Below are 19791 nucleotides of genomic sequence, written 5' to 3' on the forward strand. Positions count from 1 at the left end.
AGGGGTCCTGGCAGAGAACAAAGTACTCGGGAGCCAGGCAGCAAGGCGAATATCTTTCCTCCTGCAGAAGGCTGTTCACACATGGTCTGGGAGCACCCACACACTGAGCAGGTGGTCCACGTGGCTTTTTCATCCTGATGCTGGTGACCTGTCCTCACTCTTGATTGGAGTTCAAGCGCACAGTCTTTCACAATTGGCTAATCCAAGGGGAAGGTTTTGCCTTTGCAGTTCAAGATGGTGGCTCCCAAGGGGGCTGCAAGTCATGTGGCCAACATGGCGGCTGTCTAAATTGTTTTTTGATAGGAAAGATTACTTGTCTATTCTCACATCTCCCATCCGGGTGGCTCTTGCAGCATGTCCTGTCCAAGGTGCTCTGCAGATAGAGCTCCTCTTGGATAAGCGGTAGATAGTGGACCTAGATAGCCAAGGCACTGAAACCTGAGCAGTATATGGCAGCACCTTTCACTCTCCCATTTCTTGGAGGTGCTGGGTACTTATGAAATAGCAGGGGCCGGCACTTCGAGGGGGTCAGTGGCTGCTAGAGTGGAAGAGTTTTAGAAGGAGGAGAAAACCTCCCAGTTCCCTCGCGGCTTTGACATGAAAGGCTGGGCAGGCATTTGCGTTTCATCATGAGTTAGGACACGTTTGCCTGTCAACAAGCACCCCCACTGTCTGAGCAGGCACAAAACCTTAAGTGAAGGGGGACATTGGAGTCACAGGGTCTTCCCTCCTCGCTGACCATCAGAGCCAGAGTCGCCCCTCAGACGGCATTGTTGCGTGGACAGTACCACTGCTATTCTGAATTTTGTCCACACAGCTGCTTGGCTGTGTGTTGTTTTCTAAAACACTCACTGCCGTGTTCAGGTTATTTTGATAACTTCCAGTTTGTCTTGGTGTGTACCTACTACCCATTTTTTAAAAAACCTGACTTCCCACACCGGGTTAATGCTGTCTAAACTCTTACACTCGGCTGTTTTCTTAGCTTGTTTCTAAGCGGAGGTGGTGCCCGCCTCCTGGGAACAGAGGACGTACCTGTCCTCTCTCAGGTCCCAGTCGGGTCCTGTCCTCTGCCAGATGAGAGGAATTCGTTTCTGGCTGGGAGCAGGGTCCTGACCTTGGACTTGCCATAGTGCAGGGTGGGGACTGCAGCCCCGGCTGGCGGAGGCAAGGAATTAGGTGTGCTATGTGGGTTCTGTTCTGAAGCATCCACTGAACCTGGAGGGACCTTTCTCCTGAGGACATAGCAAGAGGGACATGGACAGGTCACTTGCCACTTAGTACCCAAGATAGGGTTGGAACATATGTAATTCCCAGGCTCAGTAGCATGTCCTGGGGTGCAGTTCATCCCTCAGCCACAAGGGGCGCTGGTTGACAGGGAAACGTGTCCTATGAGGTGTGCTGGTTAATAGGTTGCAGGTCTGATGGGCACTGGTCTCCACTTGCTGGTTCCCGGTTTGCTGCCCTGGCCAGGGTCTCCTTTAACAGCGCAGAGCTGGTATCTTCATTGGAAAGCTGTTGCCTTCCTGGGAGAGTCAGCCCCAAGCTCATTTTATTGCTGTGTTGGGTCGCAAGAGGCAGTGTTTTGGCAAAGGTGTGGCTGGCTGGTTTGTTGCAGATGTAATAGTTATGTCACGAGCTTTGCCTACAGCACAAATGAACATGTGTGAAGCATGTATACATGTTTTTCAGGCATGTTTATGTGTGTATGTCTATGAACATGAATACATGTGTATATTCATGGGAAGACAGAAATGGGTTATGGATATAGAAATGGCTAAGAATTTGAAAAGATCAGTTAATTGTTGCAGCTTCCAAAAGCAAGTCATTCTTTTCTTGTTTTTGTTGTTGTTATTAATCCTCACCTGAGGATATATTTCCACTGATTTTTAGACAGAGTGGAAGAGAGAGAGAAAGACAGAGAAACATCAATGGGAGAGAAACACATTGATTGGTCGCCTCCTGCATAAGCCTTGACCAGGGCAGAAGAGCCTACAACCAAGGTAGGTGCTCTTGACCAGAATCAAATCCAGGACCCTTCAGTCCGCAGGCTATTGCTCTATCTACTGAGCCAAACTGGCTAGGGCATTCTTTTCATTTTTCCCCCAATATGCTATTGATTTTAAAGGCTTCATTAATAAGTAAACTTGCAGCCCATCTTAGAAAGTTCTCTTTCTTTGTATGTGGTGATTTCCTGGATGAAATAAGCCACCTAAAAATACAGTTGCAACATGAAATAAATCTTTCCAAATAAAGCAGTGTATGAGAATTTTCATTGTTTTCTAAAATGTTTGTGTAAATTTTGATTTTTGCTCCCAAATACAGCTTGTGTGGACATGTATGTGAATCTGCATCTCACAACCTATTGTGCGATGTGCCCACATGTGGCCTAACGGTGCCTTGTGTGTGTTTGGACTCAAGACCTGGCCTTAGGAATTGTGATGGGCACGGGCGTGGGAAAATGCCTGTGGGTTTAATTCCTTACAGCGATTCGAGGAGATTAGCAAGATCTGGGTCTAGCCCCCTTGGGGAAGAAGATGTTCATTGAAATCAGTTGCTCATTGTTACTCGTTCTTCCTCTAGACAAGCAGATGCCCAGTGTCCAGAAGACGGCCCAGGAGCACATCAGGGCCTGCGAAACCCGGTCCAGGTGGCTGAGCCAGGCTGTGCCCAGGAAGCCCCAGAAGTGCCTCAGGAGGTGCATGGCAGGGCGGGGACCCCACCCTGTGATTACAGCTACTCTGAGGACCACCCACCCGTTGCCCCACTACGGCAGCCAGGCACAGGGTCACAGGCGCAGAGAGGCCTCTGGGCCCTGCACACCAGGGGGCAGGACCCTCGGCCTGTGAGTGCCACGCTGCTCGCCAAAAGACCTGCCCCTCAGAGGCTGCCACTGCCGAAGTGGGAGCCCAGGCCTTGCAGGGGACCAGCCAGTGCCACCCCCGCAGGCACCCGTGTGGGCAATCACCTTGCTGTGCCCAGCAGGCCCTTTCCCCCACGGCCATCTCCAGCACACAGCCCCTGTGCCTTGGCAGAGAAGCCGAGGGGTGCCCAGCCCGCAGCCAGCCCCAAGGCTCCCAGGGAGCAGGACAGGCAGCATGTAGGTGAGCACCCAGCTGTCCTGAAGCTCTGCTGCCTTCCAAGTTCCCGCCCCTGCAGACATCTGCCATGGAGACCTCGCGCTCCCCTTCTCCTCAGTTCACCCCCCAGAAGCTGACGGACAAGCCCCCCCCCCCCCCCCCGCTCATCCAGGACGACAGCTCAATAAGGTAGGGCCCTGGCAAGGTGGCCTCTGCATTCTTCCCCCTTCATGGGCTCCCTTCTTCGCGTGAGGTTTTTCTCGCCCTCCTGAGCCGGGCTCAGCCTCCCTGCACAGTGTGCTCTCTGGTGAAACCCGAACTGGCGAGCAGGAATTCTTCCCGGTGTCTCATGAATCAAAGAATGACGCTGCGGACAAGAGGCATTCAAACAAGGCAGGAATTTATTGCAAAGAAACACAGGCTCCCCGCTTGGTTGTCCACCAGGTTTCACCTCCTCCACATCCCCTCTCCTTGCACCCTAAGCCTGCTCTTTGTCTTATCTGTAACCTCGGTGATTAGTTGCTGGCCTTTTTGCAACATTATTTGTTCTCTTTCACTTCCAAGAAAAAACATCCTGTTTCCTGCAAAACACATTCTTTGTTTCAGCTATAGCTCCAACATTCCTCCTTCTTCCATCCCTCACCCCAACTACCTAATTGTACTTAACTCCTTTCACTGGTGCCCTGTTCCACTCCTGACTTTGGACTTTCCCTTGGTCTGGGAATAGCACAGAGGGAACCAGAGTTCCATGGTCCCTGGATATCTAATTTATTGGGGAGCTAGACCACCCCTAGTCACCTTTATCCAAGTCCCAAACCTTTATATGTGCATTACCTACGGAAAAGGGCTGTGTTTATTTCTAAACACTTTCTGATAGTAAAGATAACCCAGTGTAATCCTGACATAAGGCCTTTGGATTGGTGGGTTTCATAATATGCACTATTTCCATACTCCTTTTTGTCTAGAACTTTTTGGTTTTTGTTTTTTTGTTAATCCTCACCCCAAGACATTTCCCCCATTAATATTTAAAGAGTGTGGGAGGACGGGAGTGGGAGAGAAAGAGAAGAAACATCAATGTGAAAAAGACACATGGATTGGTTGCCTCCAGCATGTATCCTGACCAGGGTGGGGGATCAAACCTGCAACCCAAGTACATGCCATTGACTGGGAATCAAAACAGAAACCCTTGATGCAAGGGCCAGCAATCTGACCATTGAGAAACACTGGCCAGGTCTGAGTAGATCTTTTTATGTGTAAAGGTAAGTGGGCATACGCCTTGTGTGAAAGCAGAAGAAAACCTGGTTCCATTCCCTGCTGTTGTCAGAATTTCAGGCATGAAGGTGGAGGCACTGGCAATTCTGGGCAGACTGGGACTGGCTGGTCAAGAGCCCTGACCCACGGCTTCGGCCCTTCCTGTGTACATGCCTTTGAGGGACTGAGAACAGAAAGGAGAGAGTTTCCATCTCCTCCTCAGCCGGGGGACTGCGCTTGGGCCCAGGGAGATTTGGCAATGTCTGAAGACATGTCAGGTGCTACAGCTGGTGAGAGGGGTGCTCCTGGAATCTAAGGGTAGGGCCAGGGATGTTGCTACATGCCCTACAGGACAGTCACCCCCACACGGGGCACCACCACATGTGGCTATGTGAAGGTCAGTAGAAGGCTAAGTGAAGTGTGTTCCTTGCTGTACCACAAGGCGAGCAGATACCACAGCGGTCAGCAAAGGGGCAGGCCGTTTCCATCCTCCAGAAAGTTCCCACGGGCTCACTGCTCTCGTGGTTTGGAGCTACTTTTCTTTTTCTTTTTTAAACTAGAGGTCTGGTGCACAAAAACTTGTGCACTCGCGGGGGTCCCTCAGCCTGGCCTATGCCCTCTTGCAGTCTGGGACCCCTCGGAGGATGTCCACCTGCTGGCTTAGGCCTGCTCCCTGGGTGATTGGGCCCAAGCTGGCAGTCAGACATCCCTCTGGCAGCCCGGCAGCCCTAAGGGGATGTCCACTTGCCAGTGGGGAGCAGGCCTAAGCTGCAGTCAGACATCCTTAGCACTGCTGAGGAGGTGGGAGAGGCTCCCACCACCACCGCTGTTCTAGCAGCAATCGGCCTGGCTTGTGGCTGAGCAGAGCTCCCCCTATGGGAGCACACTGACCACCAGGGAGCAGCTCCTGCATTGAGCTTCTGACCTTTGGTGGTCAGTGTGTGTCATAGTGACCACTCATTCTCGGTCGTTCTGCTGTTAGGGTCAGTTTGCATATTACTCTTTTATTATATAGCATAAAGGCCTGGTGCATCGGTGGGGGCCAGCTGGTTTGCCCTGAAGGGTGTCTCAAATCAGGGTGGGGGTCCCGCTGGGGTGCCTGGCCAACCTGGCCAACCTGATTTGGTTGGCCTTGATTTTTTAGACGGATGAGAACTATCACCTTGAACATCAAATGTGAGAGTCTCCTGAGTGAGTCAGGGAGTGTCCCAGGGTCAGAACAGCATTTCTTTTTTATTCTGGGATTCATTCACCTGGGTGAGGGGCTGATGGCTGTTTGCAGGCTAGCCACACCTCCTTTAGGGTGTGGGCTCCCCATTGGGGTGCCTGGCCAGTCTGGATGATGGGCTGAGGGCCGTTTTCAGGCTGGCCAAGCAGCCCCGGTGACAGAAGCTCCCAGCCTCTCCTTTTTTTCTTTTTTATTCTGAGATTTACTTACCTTCTATAATTGAAACTCTGTAGCCTTGAGAGAAGCTTGGCTTCCAGCATCACCAGGGGCAACCCACTCCTGCTTGCTCCAGCTCGAAAGCAGGTATCTGGGGTTTATTTACCTTCTATAATTGAAACATCGTTGCTCTGAGTGGAGCTCAGAGCCGCTGCGGCAGGCGAGAAGCTTGGCTTTCTCCATCATTGCGGCGACAAAGCCTCCTGCTTGCTCCAGCTCCATGACTGCTGGCCGCCATCTTGGTTGGATTAATTTGCATATAGTCACTGTGATTGGATGGTGGGTGTGGCTTAAGGTGTAGCAAAGGTATCGTCAATTTTCATGTTTGTCTTTTATTTGTGTAGATATATTTTTATTGATTTCAGAGAGGAAGAGAGAGGGAGAGAGATATAGAAACATCCATGATGAGAGAGAATCATGGATTGGCTACCTCCTGAACACCCCCTACTGGGGATCAAGCCCGCAACCCGGGCATGTGTCTTGACCAGGAATTGAACCATGACTTACTGGTTCATAGGTCAATGCTCAACCACTGAGCCACATCAGCCAGGTGGAACTATTTTTCTTTTAGCTTGAAATAACTCAGCAGTATGACGGATGTCAACCTATATTTTTCATGTCTGACATCTCAACCACATCTTCCCATGTGTGCCAGTACTGTGCTCTGTGTCACTCAGAGTGCAGCTGTCACTTAAATAGCCTCTCATACTGACTTCTGCACAGGAAGGAGAAGCAGGAAAGCAGGCAAAAAGGTGAGTCAGGTGTAAGATATGGAAACAGGCCTACCTACATGGCCTCTTATGTTATGGAACTGGTGCAAAAAGCAACAGTCAAGCACTCAGAGGTTTCAGGAGACACCTTTAATCAAGCAGCATGGCTGGCTCAGGGGATACAAAGATCCAAAGCCTGAACAAGTGATACAATGAGATTACTATACACACACACACACACACACACACACACACACACACACACACACACAGTAGTGGCTCGATGCGTGAAATTTGTGTACGGGGGTGGGGAGAAAGTCCCTCAGCCGAGCCTGCACTCTCTCTAATCTGGGGATGTCTGACTGCTGGTTTAGGGATCGGGAATAAACCAGCAGTCAGACATCCATCTCGCAATCTGGGACCACTGGCTCTAAACCACTCACCTTCCTGCCTGCTTGATCACCCCTAACCACTCTGTCTGCCAGCCTGCTTGCTCCCAACTGTCCTCCCCTGCTGGCCTGATCACCCCTAACTGCCCGCCCCCCCATCAGCCTGATCACCCCCAACTGCCCTCCTCTCCTGGCCTGATCACTCCTAACCACCTCTGCCTCGGCACCACCAACATGGCTTTGTCCAGAAGGACATTTGGAAGGTCTTCCGGAAGGTCTCCTGGTCTAATTAACATATTACCCTTTTATTAGTATCAATAGGATATGACATACCACCATAACTATAACATATCTACCAATATTACTCTCTGAGAATACATACTTCATGTGATAGGAAGGCATCTAATACATTACATTGTAAATGTTGTAAGTAGTAGGAAATACTGTATTCGTAGCAATAGTATATACCCTGTGACTTCCCTTCCTGATTTGGGAATGGTTCCCCAGTCCTTTGAACATTTCCTGGCCCCTGATGTATTTGGGAAGAAAACAGCTCCGATTGTGGAGAAATTAAATTACAATCATGACTCTAATTCAACTTCCTGCCTCCTGTGCTTCCAGCCAGAAAACAGGAAAACCTTCCAGGGCCAGTGCCTCCAAAGGCTGAGCTCTGGAGTGAGGGTCCACGGCCCAGCGCTGAGCAGGTGACGGTGACTGGAGGCACCTCAGATCCATCCTGCTGTTAGCTCGGCAACCAGGGCCCTCTACTCCCAGCCCCTCCTAAGCTCCGGTGCCTCTTAACGGGGTCCCGAGGCTGTGCCCCAATCCTACTGCCCTCTCCTTGCAGGGGATCAGGGCATGGCGGTGTGGGGCACAGGTGTCACATTTTCATTAAAATGTTCAACCCATGCCTGCTCCAACACAGGCATCCCTGGGGCAGACAGTGATCCCGGAGATGCTCTACACCCCGCTAGAGCTCAACCACGATGGTCTGGGGTGAGAGAGCACCGCCAGGCTCCATGGCTGCAACATGGACCCGCTTCCTTAACCAGAGGCTTAGCTCTGGGCAAGTGGCAGCAGCATTTCCTTCCCAGCCCATGCTAGAGCGGGTTCCTGCAGTTTCAGAACCAAACTCTGAGGGTCTCCCCTGGCGGCAGCAGCCCTGAGCCTGCCGGCTCTCCCTTGGTCCCGCCAGGGCTTGCTACTCATACTTGCTGAAAACCTTCTCGGTCCACTTGCCATAATAATCAGTTTGGGCTGAAAGGACTGCGGGACTCTGGCAGGGCTGAGGGGACTGGGTGCTGCCATCTTGTGGCTATGGGCACCACATCTTTGTGACGATGTGATGGTCAGTTTGCATATTCCATCTTATTAGATAGGATATTCCTAGGTTTCTTTGTTTTCTTTCTATTTCCTACCTACCAGGCTTTTGTGATGGGCTTCACAGCCCCTCCTGAGTCAGTTAAAGCAGGGAAGTTTGATTGTACCTAAATGCCTGTTCTGGTTAGTGCCTCTAGCTAAGCTGTTACATTCTTTTGTTTAAGGCCCATTGTAAATTAGGAGTAATTAGCAATATAGGTCTTATTGTTGTACTGGAAATCAGCTAACCAACATGAGACGCCTTAAAAAGCCAACATTGGAGTCCTTTAAAACACCGGCGGGCTTACAGGAATATTGTATCCAAAGTCTAAGCAGCCAGCCTGGAGGAAGCCCTTCTTATTTATACCTTTTTCAGTCCTTTGTCTTCCAAATTTGGAATGAAACTTCCGGACCTTCTGAGAAAGAAGGCCTGTATGCAGAGAAGGGGCCATGAGACTGTCTCAAGGCCTGGCCTGGCACCAGCACTGACAACTCTGTCTGGGACATAGTTCATGGCCTCTCTGGAATGGGAGTAGTCTTATTTTTCCTATTATTTAAGCAAGCAAGCAATTACAGAAGCTAAAATAGCAGTGTTAAAATTTCAAACAGCAGTTTTTATACAAGATGGAGGTTACTACACTTCATTGCAAGACCAGATTATTAAGAAAGGGCAGAGGCTTAATCATACGTTACCAAGAATGTGCTGGTTAACAGATTCAGACTGTTAGTCTTTCTATATCCTTTCTCAATAGTTCTCAGGTGCTAGTCGCAGCAGTGAGGGCTGCCTGGACAAACAGGACACATTGTGGCACAGTGCTCATGACTGGAGTTGGGTCTGGGAGGTGGGCATCAGTTGCCAATTTTTCTCACCTGAAGTGGGCGTAGGTTTTCTCACTGGGTCTTTGCTGTGCGTGTGAGAGGGATTTTCAGAAGCAGTGACAGAATCGTGCTATAGGGGTCTTCAGGCATCCACATGAAGAGCTTCCTCCAGCAGTTTTCTGGACAAAGAGGCCATGTTTGAATCAATGACCTTGCCCTAAACACCCCCGTACAGAGCAGAATCCTAGTCAGTGTCCTCTCTGCCCTTGTCCAGGAGTACAGTATGGCAGAAGGTGGCCATGCCACCCATGGAAGTAGCCACCAAGGAAGTCTTTCATATCAGGGCACAAGTTATGGGTGCATGTGGAATCCCAATGACATATAAGACCAATGAGAAGCTGGAACTTAGCAGGAGCTTCGGCCCAGCCCTGTTCCCTCGGTCTGTTGCAGACCAGCCAGCATTGAAGCCCACCCAGCATGAGCCTCCTAAGCTGCTTTTCCTCTGGGCACAGCTCACATACACTCTCTTGTCCTGATTTCTGGTGGCTTTTATTTCTTGAGCATTAGCCACCCAGCTCATATCCCTGCTTCTGATTACATGTGGATCACAAGTGTGCACCTACTCAGTGCCTGCTGGGGAGCTGGCCATGGTTTAGAGCAGCATCTTGTGTCCACGGGCAGTATATCTGTGAGTTCAGTGAGCAGATGCCAGCTACATCCTGTGTGCCAGTCCTCCAGCTGGCAGCAGGGATGCAGAAAGCAGAGAATGTCAAGTGCCCACCTGTGGGGATTTCAGAGTAGCCATTCATTCTGAGTCAAAAGGCCTCCACTCTTGTCCCCAAACTAGAAAGCTTACTTTCACATCTTTTCAGATTCTCTGAAGTTTGGTTTTTGCCTAGGAAGTATAGACAGTGGCAAGCAACACCTCAGCCATTGTCAGGCAAGTTAGAGGTTCACTTGCTCCCAGCAGCATCCCTGAGTGACTTCCTGAAGCCTGTTTTTCGGTTTGGTTGCCCTAGGTTTTTGGACATATGAGAACTATCACCTTAAAAATCAAGTGTGAGTCTCTCCTGAGTGAGCCATGGAGTGTCCCAGGGTCAGAACAGAATGCCGACTGGCTGGCTTCTGCAGTGGCTGTGTGCTCAGAGCTGGGTGGCCTGTGTGAGTTTGGGGCTGGGCCTCTGTGGGCAGTAGGTAACTTAGCTGCAGGGAGCTGCCCTCTGAGAGCACCTGAGTCCCAAAGGACCTGGCTTCATCCCTTTCTATTAGGAATTGAGGTCTGCCTGCTTTATGGGTCTAATCCACTGGTTTCTCCTCATTTTGAAGTAAAAGTTTATTAAACTCTTTAGGGAAGGTCTGGATAGTTTCAATGCTTAGAAATGACCAGGGAGGAATGTTGGTGGAAAGTTATGTTGCCTATGGCTGACTTGTTTTCCTTTTTTATTTGTTTTCCTAAGACTTCTTAATTAGAAACCAAGTTTCTGTGCAAATACGAGACAGTACAGGCTGACTTAAGAAGTAGTAACTGATGGTCAGGGTTGATAAGTGTGGAATGAAAGGAATGAAGAGGGATTCTTGTTTGTTGTTGCTTGGATAAGATGCCAGAATTTCCCCTTGAAAATATAGCCAATCTAAATGATACTCTCTACACAGCCTTTTATTTTATTTACTAGAAGATCAGTGCAATTTGTGCACTGGTGGGGTCACTAAGCCTGGACTGGGGGTCAGGCCAAAACCAACTCTCCAACATCCCCCAAGGGGTCCCGGATTGTGAGAGGGCAAGGCCAGGCTGAGGGACCCCACCCATGCACGATTGGGCCGGGGAGGGACCGCAGAAGGGCACCAGGGAGTGTCTGGCCCTGTTGCCCAGTCCCAATCTGCTGGACCGGACCCCTACCGGTCGGAGCGTCTGCCCCTGGTGGTCAGATGTGTCATAGCAATGGATCGAACAGTCAAAAGGTTGGAAACTTAGCAATTAGGCTTTTATTATATAGGATTATTAATTTTGTAAATAATTACCCAGGGACATTTTCCCCATTGCTTTTTAGAAAGACTATAGGAGGACAGAGATTAGAGAGAGGAAAGCTGATATGAGAGAGACACATCAACTAGTTGCCTCCCACACACACCTCTGACCCTGGGGCTTGGGATAGAGCCTGCAATAGAGAAATGTGCCCTTGACCCGGAATCTAACCTGAGACCTTTCAGTCTGAGGGCCAACGCTCTGTTGGGCTCACATGACAGAAGTGGCATTAAGCCACCAAGTTAAAAGTGAGTTTGGAGTGTAGGTTGTGACTTGGGCTTGATCTTTCCTTCTTTATTGGGTGCCAGTAGGTGGCTCTCTGTCTCCGATAGGTCCTGTGAGAAGACTTGGAACACGTTTGTCCTGCTGGCCTCCCTAGCAGGGTCCCCTGGGTGTGGTCCTGTAAGATGTGGCAGAGGGCACCAGCTTCCAGGTATCTGGGATGCAGCCCTGTTCTGTTGACCAGGCTGTTTTTTACTGTTTTCTATCTCATTCCTGTGGAGGTTCCAGGTGCCATCCAGCTTCTTGTACCAAGAAACTTTTTTAAAGGAAAGTTTGTGCTTAGTGACTCAGTTCAGATAACAGGGGAGCAATGCGCCCGTTTGATGCCAGGCCCTCGGCTCCCTGGTATGCCAGCTGGACGAAGGGTGGCTTCAAATGCTGGGTGGCGGCAGGCAGGCACGGAGTGGCACCAGCCGCCCGGGCGTGCCTTCCCTTTCAGCCTCTGGCTCTTCTGTTTGCAGAATCAAGTGGGTGACCTACAACACCACAGTGTAGATGGTGCCCATCAAGATTGTGTACTCAGAGAGCCAGCCCGAGAAGGAGAGCCGCCAGGGCCTGGCCCACACTGCCGAGCTGCCCGCGCTGCCCAGCGGGCTGGAGAGAGACCAGATCAAGACGCTGAGCACATCGGAGCAGTCCTACTCCCGCTTCTGTCTGAACAGCTGCCCGGGCGTTGAGCCCAAGCCCCTGGCCCAGGCTCCTGCCAGCCCCAACGGCCAGGCCTCCCTGCCTGCGCTTAGCTATGGGAAGGCCAGAGAGGGCAGCCAAGGACCTGAAGTTGGAGGAGCTGCTGCGGGAGATCGTGTGCAAGGACAGGTCCCTGGCGGATATCCTAGACCCCAGCGTGAAGGTCAGGACGACCATGGACCTGATGCAGGGTATCTTCCCCAAGGACCAGCAGCTCCTGGAGGAAGCACAGCAGTGCCAGAAGCCACTGCCCAAGGTCCTCTCTCCCAGGGCGGTGGAGGACAAGTGAGTGCCCGCTGTGTGTCTGTGGGGTCTTGTGGGCTGCACAGGACCAGTGGCATCTGTGTATGTATATAAATTAATCCTCACCTGAGGAAAGTTTTTTCCCATTGATTTTTAGGGAGGGATAGAGAAACATTGCTGATGTGAGAAAGGCACATTGATTGGTTGCCTCTTGCATGCATCCCAGTGGGGCCAGGGTTGGAACTTTCAACCCAGGTGTCTTTGACTGAGAATCATACCCAAGACTCTTTGGTTCATGGGCGGATGACCTAACTATTGAAACACACCCTCTGGCCAGGTCAGGGGGTGGTATTTTTTTGATTGCTTTTGAGGGGCTGGGTTTTCATATGGACTACCCTAATGCTTAGTACTCTTTGGCTATTTATAACCCTCTTGAAAGAGGCTAAAGCATTTTAGACTGTGTTTATGGGGATGGTAACTGTCAGGCCTGGCAAAGATGTGAAAATCCTGCATTGGCTGGGCCTTCTCCAAGTGAGGACAGTGTGGTTTTGCTCCGAGCACACCAGCTGTCAGCAGGACCACTGTCTCCCCCAAGAGACAGTTAGAAGTATCAACACACAGTTTTTTGTTTGTTTTTTAATATATTTTTTATTGATTTCAGAGAGGAAGGAGAGGGAGGGAGAGAGAGAGAGAGAGAAACATCAATGATGAGTGAGAATCAGAATCGGCTTCCTTGTGCACATCCCACACTGGGGATGGAGTCCATAACTGGGGTATGTGCCCTGACCAGGAATTGAATCATGACCTCCTGGTTCATAGGTTGATGCTCAATCACTGAGCCACACCAGCTGGGGCCCATGATCATCCTTTAGCAACAGTAGGCTGCAGTGCCAGAGCAGAGCATCAGATGAGAGAAAAAGGCCACCACAAGGATCAGAGCAAGAAGGGGCAAATGTGGGTGCTGGCAGGGGGTGCAGGACACCCCTCATAAGGTTTTATTTATTGATTCATTTTAGAGAGGGAGGGGAGAAAGAGAGAGAGAGAGAGAGAGAGAGAGAGAGAGAGAGAGAGAGAGAGAGACTTGTTGTTCTGCTTACTTATGCATTCATTGGTGGACTCTTGTATGTGCTCTCACTGGGGATGGAACCCACACCCTTGGTATATGGGGATGACACTGTAACTAACTGAGCACCCAGCCAGGGTAAGGGTGCCTCTCTCCTAGACAGTGGCACTCACATCATCCTCATACACCTTGGATGTCGCCAGAGGAAACCATGTGTCTGCACTCAACTATCCCAGGCAAAGTCTTTAAACATCCTTACTATTGAAGTTCCCCCCTTTTAGAAACCCAATTCCTTAGCCTTGATGAAAGTCCATCTGGCAAGTCCTGACCTTGTCCCCTACCTTGTCCTTTAGCTGCCTGTCTCCCTGGCTAGTATCCTTCTGAGGGAGCCATCATTTGTTGTAGTCCTGGGTGCCGGGTGATCGTGGGTTGGTGCCCATAATTGAGGTTCTGGCATTTTTACAGGAGAGAGGAGCCGAGCGTGCCTTCAGCCATGTCCCTGGCCACCAATTCTGCATACTAAAGCACATTGGCCCCCAAGGCAGAGCTGCTGATTAAGATGAAGGACCTGCAGGAGCAGAAGGAGCCCGAGGAGGACTTGGGGAGTGACCTGGACCATGATCTGTCTGTGAAGAAGGTAGGACAGCCTGGGTTCCCCATGGCAGTACCCACAGAGGCAGGTGGGGGCCTTTCCACCAGAATGTTTGCCACCTTTTTGTAATGAGATCCATTGTCAAACTAGCTAATGGACACCATTCTCTTTCTTTTCCTTTTTAATGTTTTTATTGATTTTAGAGAAAGAGGAAAGGAGAGGGATAGAGAGATAGAAACACTGATCAGCTGCCTACTGGGGATCAAGCCTGAAACGGGGGCATGTGCCCTAACCAGGAATTGAACCCATGACCTCTTGGTTCATGGGTCAAGGCTCAACCCCTGAGCTACAGCAGCTGGGCGCATTTTAAATTCAGCTGATATGTCTCTTTATCCTGTTTAAAATCTGGGGAAATAATTGTCTGCCCTTCAGAATATCAAGTTCACATGTCTGTAAGCAGATGATCCCAACTCCAGCAATGGGCTGGAAAGTGCTTGCTTAAACAAACAGCATTGTTGGATCAACTCCAAGACCCTCCCCACTGCCCCATCAATTCCCTCCCTCACCCCCTGCACTTGAGGGTATGGCCATGGACAGAACCAAATAGAGCACCTTCCTTGGGGGTTCTCACAGGACAGGTGGGGTGGCAACCAGCACATAGACAAAGAAACATACTACATGAGGCCAGCTCACATGACCTTGACTGGAATCAAACCTGGGACCCTTTGATCCATAGGCCAACAGTGCTCTATCCATTGAGCCAAACCGCCTAGGGCTTAATGCCACCATTTAACAGTGGGTAAGACAGTAAATTTTATGTTATATCTAGTTTACATTAGAAAATTAGTCCTTGATTTGCATTTTGGTCAAGTTGAAATCAACAGACTTTTAAGTTCATTGATATCCCTTTATTTGTCTTAAGTTTTCATTGCTATGCAGAGTACATTTTTAAAATATTTTTTTAAAATATGCTTTTATTGATTTCAGAGAGGAAGGGAGAGGGAAAGAGAGATAGAAACATCAATGAGGAGAGAGAATCATGGATCAGCTGCCTCCTGCATGCCCCCTACTGGGAATGGAGACTGCAACCTGGTCATGTGCCCTGACCAGGAATCAAAACCATGACTTCCTGGTTCATAGAACGATGCTCAACCACTGAGCCATGCTGGCCAGGTCAAGAATACTTTTTAACCATGGAATTGAGTACTGGCTGTGAGACTCAATTCCCTCAGTACATGTAAGCCTTGAGATTGGGAACTTCCGAAGTAGGAAATATAAAGATTCACATAGACTCTGAGAATTCCTGCAAAGATTCAGGTTGAAATGAGGTTTACCATATGTAGCCTGAAGGGACCCCCTCCTGCATAACCCAATAGGACTTAAGAGGATGAGCATAGGTTTCTTTTATTTCTAAATTGTCAGTGATTTACCCAGGAGTCATTATCCTTCCTTATGGGCTTGTAAATACTCTATATTTTTTGTTTGTTTGTTAATCCTCACATAAGGTTATTTTTCATTGCTTTTCAAAAAGACAGTGGAATGGGGAGAGAGAAAGAGAAACATAGATATGAAACATTAATGTGAGAGAGAGAGACATCGATAGGTTACTTCCCACATGCACCCCGACTGGGTGAGGTGAGAAAACTGCTACCCATTATGTGCCCTTGACCAGGAATTCAACCTGAGACCTTTCGGAGTACAGGCCAATGTTCTAACCACCGAACAACACCAGCCAGGGCTGCTCTATTATTTGATGATGCAAAATGAACTTGCATCTAGTGGGGTGACTTCCATGTGCCGAGGCCCCGCAGTGCCCCCGTAGCAATGGGTGGCCCAAGTTGCACACCCCTGACCCCATTTTCATGCTGCCCTGTGCCCCAAAGCAGGAGCTCATCAACAGCATTGGCCGAAAGCTGCAGGTGCTACAGGGAGCGCGGGAGAGCCTGTTAGAGGACACACAGGCAAACAGTGCCCTTGGGGATGAGGTGGAGGCCATTGTCAAGGGCGTCTGTAAGCCAAATGAATTCGACAAGTTCTGCATGTTCTTCGGGGACCTGGACAAGGTGGTGAACCTCCTGCTGTCCCTGTCAGGGCGCTTGGCCCATGTGGAAAATGCCCTCAACAACTTGGACGACATCAGTTCTCCTGGCGATTGGGTATATATGACCCATGGGACCTGGAAATTGGGAGGGCTGAGGACTGTGGGGGGCTGGGGGAGGATCTACAGGGAGGTTCTCCTTGGGCATTTGAGTGAATGCCTCGTGGTGCAAGACGCTATTGTGCTCTCCTGGTATAATGCAGTGATGGTGTGGTCCTCCGGGTATCAGGCTGCACTGCCTGCCCAGCATCCCAAGGCCCATTGCAGAGATGCAGAGTGGGTGGGCCAGCCATTATCCCCTAAGCTGTGCAGGGCTGAGGCAACTCCCCATCTCATTCCACCCCCTCATTTGGTGCCACTCAGTGTCCAGGTGTCAGTATAGCTGGTGGTGGATGAGAACCTTGTGTCAGGCATGGAGAAGCCCAGGCTTTCAGACGTGCTAATGCAGTAAAAAGCATGGCACCAAGTTGTAGAATGTGCCTTCATGTTTTCAGGTAGAAAATTAACATGTGGACAGAGAAGGGGAAGGTGGGGGGGTCCTGCCCCCGATCTCAGCAGCTTTGAGCCCAACTGCTTTGAGTATGAACCAAATTTGTAGAATTGGTTACGATCCGCTTCCCTTTCTGTTTGGAACCCACTGGCTTTGCTTCACCTCTTTCTACCCAAGTGCATGGTCCTTTGTTTCTCAAGTGCCTGGGGCCATGGTGTCCCAGCAAGGTTGGTGGGATATACTGACCCCAAGCTGCCCACAAGCCAGGAGCTGGCTGTTTGCAGCCAGGTTGAATGTCAGCTCTCCTTCCCTGAGCTCTTCTCTGTGTCAGCTTTTTTGCAACGTGCAGCCTCAGTCTGGATGCCACCATGTAGCCCTGCAAAGCAGCAAGATGGCAGGGAACCTGTGTCCAAAAGTCCCACAGAAGGAAGGGGTTCCTTGCACCCCCAGCCGACAGGAACATGATGCATTTGTCTCCTCCTTTCTTCTGATCCTTACACTGGGAGAGTATAGAACACAACTGCATGCTCTGCAGACACAGAGGGCGAGAGTGAGAGCCATGTCTGGCAGTTGGTGGTCTTGTAAGGGGGGAAGGAACCTCCCCACAGCACTGCATGTATCTCTTACCTCCCTGCATCTTTGTCTACAACCACTCTGGGCTCCGTGTCCTCCTGCAAGAAGGATTTAAAATCCTGCCCTGAATTTCTTTAGAATGTATTCCCTTTGCCACAATGTTGTCATGGGAAGGATGCTAACACAAGTAGGATGACTAAGTCCTTGGCACCTTTTTTTTTTTTTTTTTAATTGCTCATATATTTGGAAAGCAACAGAAAAAGTGTGAAAGATGCAACCAGGATGGCTAGGGTTCAGGATCTGGAGAAGGGCCATGCACAAATGAAGGCACTAGACAAGAAATAGAAATTTGGAAATCACAGAGGGCCAGGCAGAACACCCTTCTCTAGAGAAAAGGCTTCACTGGGGCCCAGGCCCTGTTAGCTTTTATTCACTTTTAGAATACATATGTTGCCCTTAGGCAGGCAGACAGTCTGGTAGCAGACAGACTATCTTAAAGGTCAGTAAATATTAGTGAAGATTTACTTTGAGACCATTAGGTCAGGAAATTCCTTGAGCCACCATTGTCTTAACAGAACAATCTGTGTATAGCTTTTAGCCCTTGCTAAAGCTCTAGGTACGTCAGCCTCCCTGTTTGCACTTTCATGATATTGTAGACAATGGATAGCTTCAAGAAACAAGGGTTGCCCTGGCCGGTTTGGCTCAGTGGATGGAGCGTCAGCCTGCGGACTCAGGGGTCCCAGGTTCGATTCCGGCCAGGGGCATGTGCCTTGGTTGCGGGCGCATTCCTGGTGGGGGGTGTGCAGGAGGCGGCTGATCGATGTTTCTCTCCCGTCGATGTTTCTGGCTCTCTGTCCCTCTCCCTTCCGCTCTGTAAAAAATCAATAAAATATATTTTTTTGAAAAAAGAAACAAGGGTTGTTTTTTTTGTTTGTGTGTGTGTGTATGTAAATGTACATATACATATCCTATATAAAAAAGAGCTAATATGCAAATGGTCATCATGCCATCATGATGTAATGGCTCAGACACTCAACACTGGGAGAGAGGAATGGGGACCAGCCAGGCACAAATGAGATCATGAGAGGAATGGGGATCAGCCAGGTTGCGGCCCAGGAGAGGTACAAGCTATTTGCCTCAAAGTCCTGGGCTCCTGCGGCCTGGGAGGGGGACAAGCCGCCCACCCCATGGTCCCAGGCGCCAGCGCCTGTGGCTGCAGCCCAGGCAAAGCCACCCACCCATGGTCCCCTATGTCTGTGGCTGGCCCAGGCAAAGATGGCCTGGGTCCTGTGTACCTGTGGCTGGCCAGAGGGAGGGAAGCATGGGTCTCGGGTGTCTGCAACTAGCTGGGTGAGGGAATCCTGAGTCCTGGGTGCAGGGTGAGGCAGAGGCAGTAAAGGGAAATTAAGGCCGGTAGTGGAGCAGTTAGGGGTGAATAGGCAGGCAGACAGAGGTGGTTAGGGGAGATCAGGCAGGCAGAGATGGTTAGGGGTGATCATGCAGGCAGGCAGAGGGGTTAGGGGCAATCAGGCAAGCAGGCAGGCGAGTGGTTAGGAGCCAGCGGTCCCAGATTGTGAGAGACAATCCACATACCCCAAGGGGTCCTGGATTGGAGAGGGTGCAGGCCAGGCTGAGGGAACCCCCACCCCATGCATGAATTTTGTGCACCTGGCCTCTAGTGTGTGTGTGTGTGTGTGTGTGTGTGTGTGTGTGTGTGTGTGTGTTATTGATTTCAGAGAGGAAGGGGGAGGGAGGGAGAGGAACATCCATGATGAGAGAGAATCATGGATCTGCTGCCCCCTGCATGCCTCTTATTTGGGATAGAGCCCACAACCCGGGCATGTGCCCTGACTGGGAATCTAGCCTTGACCTCCTGGTTCATGGGATCAATGCTCAACCACTAAGCCATGCTGACTGGGCCTTAGCACCTTTTGAGTATCCCAGAATTCTGTCTCTCTCTCCACAGCAATCACTGCTTGAGAAGCAGAGGGTCCTCATTCAGCAGCACAAGGGCACCAAGGAGCTCAAGGAGAACCTGGACCGCCAGGAGCGTGTGGTGTTCGACATCCTGGCCAGCTACCTGAGCGACGAGAGCCTGGCCGATTATGAGTACTTTGTCAAGATGAAGTTGGCCATCATTATCAAGCAGTGGGAGCTGGAGGACAAGATCTATCTGGGCGAGGAGCAGCTCAAGTGCCTGGTGGACAGCCTGTAGCCCAAGAGGAGCAAATGAGTGGTCTCCTGGGGGCAGAGCTGGGCCTGCGTACCACCTTGGGTGGCGGACCCCAGCCTGGATGGATGTCCAGTAGTGAGAACCCTCTCATAGACATGGCTGTTAGAAAAGCGATAATTAGTGTTTGGGGTGATGCATTGGGTATTTAGTTTTCCTTTGGATGCTGAGCAGAGTGGTTCTCTGTGCGGTCCCATGTAGCACAGGCTCTGGTTGCTGGCGAGTTTCTTCCTCAGAGACCACAAGCTCCATCCCATGCAGCATGCAAGAGCCCCTTGGAAGCAGTCGCTCTGGCTTCCTATATCTCCTGCTGCTGACCTAGCCACTCAGGCAGAGCTCAGAGAGTTCCCAGGGTGCATGGGAGGGGCACTTGGCTCACAGCTTCTCTTGTGATCCACGGTGAGTGTCCTGCCATGTTTTATCCATGTCCACCCAATGCTGTTAGTGTTCACTGTCTCATA

The 19791-nt window shown here is 50.4% G+C and overlaps 1 pseudogene across 1 annotated transcript; it reads left to right on the plus strand.

Moving 5' to 3' along the window:
• The first annotated feature begins 3126 nt into the window (after window positions 1-3126).
• Window positions 3127-19315, plus strand: LOC308512225 (protein Shroom2-like; annotated as a pseudogene). The gene is made up of 5 exons: window positions 3127-3266; window positions 11816-12326; window positions 13813-13984; window positions 15823-16095; window positions 19067-19315. The product of its transcript is annotated as a protein Shroom2-like (transcript).
• The last annotated feature ends 476 nt before the right edge of the window (window positions 19316-19791 follow it).

The sequence above is a fragment of the Myotis nattereri genome, assembly GCF_964212035.1.
Source record: "Myotis nattereri genome assembly, chromosome: Y".
NCBI classification, from domain to species: Eukaryota; Metazoa; Chordata; class Mammalia; order Chiroptera; family Vespertilionidae; genus Myotis; species Myotis nattereri.